A 4,874-nucleotide genomic window follows, 5' to 3' on the forward strand; every position below is an offset into this window, starting at 1 on the left:
CCAGGCGTGGGGGACGCTACGACAGCGGGGAGGATCGGAGCCCCTCGCCCGAACCACCCGGTCCGCAAGCTTTCAGCCGGGCCATACGACGGGCGTCGTTCCCGACCCGGTTCCGAGCCCCGACTACCATCACTAAGTACTCGGGGGAAACAAGGCCGGAACTGTGGCTCGCGGACTACCGGCTGGCCTGCCAGCTGGGTGGAACGGACGATGACAACCTCATCATCTGCAACCTCCCCCTGTTCCTCTCCGACGCCGCCCGGGCCTGGCTGGAGCATCTGCCTCCTGCGCAGATCTCCAACTGGGACGACCTGGTCAAAGCCTTCACCGAAAACTTTCAGGGCACATATGTGCGCCCTGGGAACTCCTGGGATCTCCGAAGCTGCCGCCAGCAGCCGGGAGAATCCCTGCGGGACTACATCCAACGATTTTCGAAGCAGCGCACCGAGCTGCCCAACATCACCGACTCAGATGTCATCAGCGCGTTCCTCGTTGGCACCACTTGCCGCGACCTGGTGAGCAAGCTGGGTCGCAAGACTCCCACCAGGGCGAGCGAGCTGATGGACATCGCCACCAAGTTCGCCTCTGGTCAGGAGGCGGTCGAGGCCATCTTCCGGAAGAACATGCAGCCTCAGGGACGCCAACAGGAGGACGTCCCCGAGGCGTCCGCCCAGCGCGGCACGAAGAAGAAGGCCAAGAAGAAGTCGCAAGCGAAATGCGACGCCGCCGATGCAGATCTTGTCGCCGCCGCCGAGCACAGGAACCCTCGGAAGCCTCCCGGAGGGGCCAACCTGTTCGACAAGATGCTCAAGGAGTCGTGCCCCTATCATCAGGGTCCCGTCAAGCACACCCTTGAGGAATGTGTCATGCTTCGGCGCTACTTCCACAAGGCCGGGCCCCCGGCGGAAAGTGGCAGAGCCCACGACAACGACAAGAAGGAAGGCAACAAGGCAGAAGAGTTCCCCGAGGTCCATGACTGCTTCATGATCTACGGTGGGCGGGTGGCGAACGCCTCAGCTCGGCACCGCAAGCAGGAGCGCCGGGAGGTCTGCTCGGTGAAGGTGGCGGCACCAGTCTACCTAGACTGGTCCGACAAGCCCATCACCTTCGACCAAGGCGACCACCCCGACCGCGTGCCGAGCCCAGGAAAGTACCCGCTTGTTGTCGACCCCGTCATCGGCAACGTCAGACTCACCAAGGTCCTCATGGACGGAGGCAGCAGCCTCAACATCATCTACGCCGAGACCCTCGGGCTCTTGCAGATCGATCTGTCCACGATCCGGGCCGATGCGGCGCCCTTTCACGGGATCATCCCCGGGAAGCGTGTCCAGCCCCTTGGACAACTCGATCTGTCCGTCTGCTTCGGGACTCCCTCCAACTTTTGAAAGGAAACCCTCACGTTCGAGGTGGTTGGGTTCCGAGGAACCTACCACGCCGTACTGGGGAGACCATGCTACGCCAAGTTCATGGCCGTCCCCAACTACACCTACCTCAAGCCAGGGGCGGAGGGCCCAGTATGGCCCAATATTGCCTGGGCAATACCTTGGGCCAGCCCAGTAAGAGATTAGGGCAACAGGCTTAGATACGCTAGCCGCTGTTTTCGAGTGACCGAGTGGAGCAGCCGACCAGGAACAGAGGCAGTCGGCAATGACGGCGAGCAACCCGACGAGGCGACGAGCGACGGCCGACGAGGCGTCAAGCAGTGGCGTGGCGGGCCGGCGGCTGCCTGCGTCCCTCCGCGGACCGTGGTTTCGCCTGACCGCCTAGCCGCACGGTGCCCGGCCGCCTGGCTGCATGGTCGCAGTGCCGCACGGCGCCTGGATGGCCTGGTTTACCTGTTCACTGGTTGTAATTTGTAAATTGTAATTTCTTTTAATTTTCAATGTGCAGATTTTTCAATTTGTTTTTTCAATTTCAATAGAAACAAAACAACATGTCTAATCCAATAGATTTTTCAATGTGCAGATTTTCCAATTTCCAAATAGCAGGCATGGGTAGAAACAAAAACAAGAAAAAGAATATGGCCCCAAGCAGTATCTCAAGAGTTGCTTGCGTGTTTTTCTTGTCTTGACCAAGGGATTTGTTCTATAAGTTTGATGTGGATAAACTTGCTTGGCTCGCGGATATCTATTCTGATGATTTTTCTTTTGATGATCGTAAGACTATAAAAGATCAGCTAAGGATATTTATTATTCATGTACGAAGAATTAAAGAGTCCAAAGCTTGTTGTGATCTTGCTAGTCTATCAAAGACAATGGTTCAGCTTGAGAGGCATATTGTGTTTCCATTATTAAGACTGAGTTGTCTAACAAGATGTCAGATGATTGGTTAAATGACTTGATGGTGTGCTACATTAAAAGAGAAATTTTTAAAAGACTCGACCTTTAGAAAACCAAGAAGTCATTTCAAAATAAGAAAACTAGACAAATGCAATTGCCTAAATCTCCTAGAACTAGACTCAACTAGAGGTATATTTTTATTTCACTTGTTCAATTTTTACTTCAATTTGTCATTGGTAACTCATTTTTTCTTTTTTCCAGATTTTGTTCGTTATATGGCATTTGGTTGTAAATAGATTATAATCAAGATGTGACTATTAAATAAGGTATTTTTCGATATCTATTACTTATTTTGTAGCTACAAATTACTTTAAGTTGTGTTGTAATTTTTTATTCGTCGTTGTGTTAGCAACACCTAGATTTTCTAGCGTCCTCCGCCACTGCCTCAAGCTCAAGATGCCGGGCCCCAACGGGGTCATCACCGTCGGATCCACATACTGACACGCGTACGAATGCGACGTGGAGTGTGTGGAGTATGCTGAGGCCCTCGCCGAGTTCGAGGCCCTCATCGCCGACCTAGAGAGCCTCTCCAAGGAGGTGCCAGATGCGAAGCGCCACGCCGGCAACTTTGAGCCAGCAAAGGCGGTTAAGTCCGTCCCTCTCGACCCCAGCAACGACGCCTCCAAGCAAGTCCGGATCGACTCCGAGCTCGACCCCAAATAGGAAGCAGTGCTCGTCGACTTCCTCCGCGCGAACGCCGAGGTTTTTGCATGGAGTCCCTCGGACATGCCTGGCATACCGAGGGATGTCGCCGAGCACTCGCTGGATATCCAAGCTGGAGCCCGACCCGTGAAGCAGCCTCTGCGCCGATTCGACGAAGAAAAGTGCAGAGCCATAGGCGAGGAGATCCACAAGCTGATGGCTGCAGGGTTCATCAAAGAGGTATTCTATCCCGAATGGCTAGCCAACCCTGTGCTTGTGAAAAAGAAAGGTGGGAAATGAAGGAAGTGTGTAGACTACACTGGTCTAAACAAAGCATGTCCGAAGGTTCCCTACCCTCTGCCTCGCATCGATCAAATCGTGGATTCCACTGCTGGGTGCGAAACCCTGTCATTCCTCAATGCCTATTCAGGGTATCACCAAATCAGGATGAAAGGGTCCGATCAGCTCGCGACTTCTTTCATCACACCTTTTGGCATGTACTGCTATATTACTATGCCATTTGGTTTGAGGAATGCAGGCGTGACATACCAAAGGTGCATGAACCACGTGTTCGGAGAGCACATCGGCCGAACGGTCGAGGCTTACGTCGATGACATCGTAGTCAAGACGAGGAAAGCCTCCGACCTCCTCTCTGACCTTGAAACGACATTCAAGTGTCTGAGAGCGAAGGGCGTGAAACTCAATCCCGAGAAGTGTGTCTCCGGAGTCCCCCGAGGCATGCTCCTGGGGTTCATCGTCTCCGAGCGGGGCATCAAGGCCAACCCGGAGAAAATCACGGCCATCACCAACATGGGGCCTATCAAGGACTTGAAAGGAGTACATAGGGTCATGGGATGCCTTGCGGCTCTGAGCCGCTTCATCTCGCGCCTCGGTGAAAGAGGCCTACCCTTGTACCGCCTCTTAAGGAAGACCGAGCGCTTCACTTGGACCCCCGAGGCCGAGGAAGCCCTCGGGAACTTAAAGTCGCTCCTTACAAGCGCGCCCATCTTGGTACCCCCCGCTGCGGGAGAAGCCCTCTTGATCTACGAAGCCGCAACCACTCAAGTGGTCAGCGTCGCGATCGTAGTGGAGAGACGAGAAGAAGGGCATGCATTGCTCGTCGAGAGGCCGGTCTACTTCATCAGTGAAGTGCTATCCGAGACCAAGATCCGCTACCCGCAAATTCAGAAGCTACTATACGCGGTAATTCTGACGCGGCGAAAGTTGCGACACTACTTCGAGTCTCATCCGATGACTGTGGCGTCATCCTTCCCCGTGGGGGAGATCATCCAGTGCCGAGAGGCCTCGGGTAGGATCGCAAAGTGGGTGGTGGAGATCATGGGCGAGACAATCTCGTTCGCTCCTCAGAAGGCCATCAAGTCCCAAGTCTTGGCGGACTTTGTGGCTGAATGGGTCGACACCCAGCTTCCAACAGCTCTGATCCAACCGGAACTCTGGACCATGTATTTTGATGGGTCGCTGATGAAAACAGGAGCGGGTGCGGGCCTGCTCTTCATCTCACCCCTCGGAAAGCACCTCCGCTACGTGTTGCGCCTCCATTTCCCGGCGTCAAACAATGTGGCCGAGTACAAGGCTCTGATTAACGGGTTGCGCATCACCATCGAGCTAGGGGTTCGGCGCCTCGACGCTCGTGGCGACTCGCAGCTTGTCATCGACCAAGTCATGAAGAACTCTCACTGTCGTGACCCGAAGATAGAGGCCTACTGCGACGAGGTTCGGCGCCTGGAAGACAAGTTCTACGGGCTCGAGCTCAACCACGTCGCCCGACGGTACAACGAGACTGCAGATGAGATGGCTAAAATAGCCTTGGGGCGGACAACGGTTCCCTCAGACGTCTTCTCCCGAGACCTACATCAACCCTGCGTCAAGACA

General features: G+C 54.6%; 1 long non-coding RNA gene across 1 annotated transcript; it reads left to right on the plus strand.

Annotated features, from left to right (window-relative positions):
- The first annotated feature begins 1,627 nt into the window (after window positions 1-1,627).
- LOC111590612 (uncharacterized) lies at window positions 1,628-2,007 on the plus strand. Its single transcript, XR_002749749.1, has 2 exons — window positions 1,628-1,845; window positions 1,966-2,007. It is a non-coding gene; the product is annotated as an uncharacterized lncRNA (long non-coding RNA).
- Window positions 2,008-4,874: the final 2,867 nt, after the last annotated feature.

Source organism: Zea mays, chromosome 1, assembly GCF_902167145.1.
Source record: "Zea mays cultivar B73 chromosome 1, Zm-B73-REFERENCE-NAM-5.0, whole genome shotgun sequence".
In the NCBI taxonomy this organism is placed as follows: domain Eukaryota; kingdom Viridiplantae; phylum Streptophyta; class Magnoliopsida; order Poales; family Poaceae; genus Zea; species Zea mays.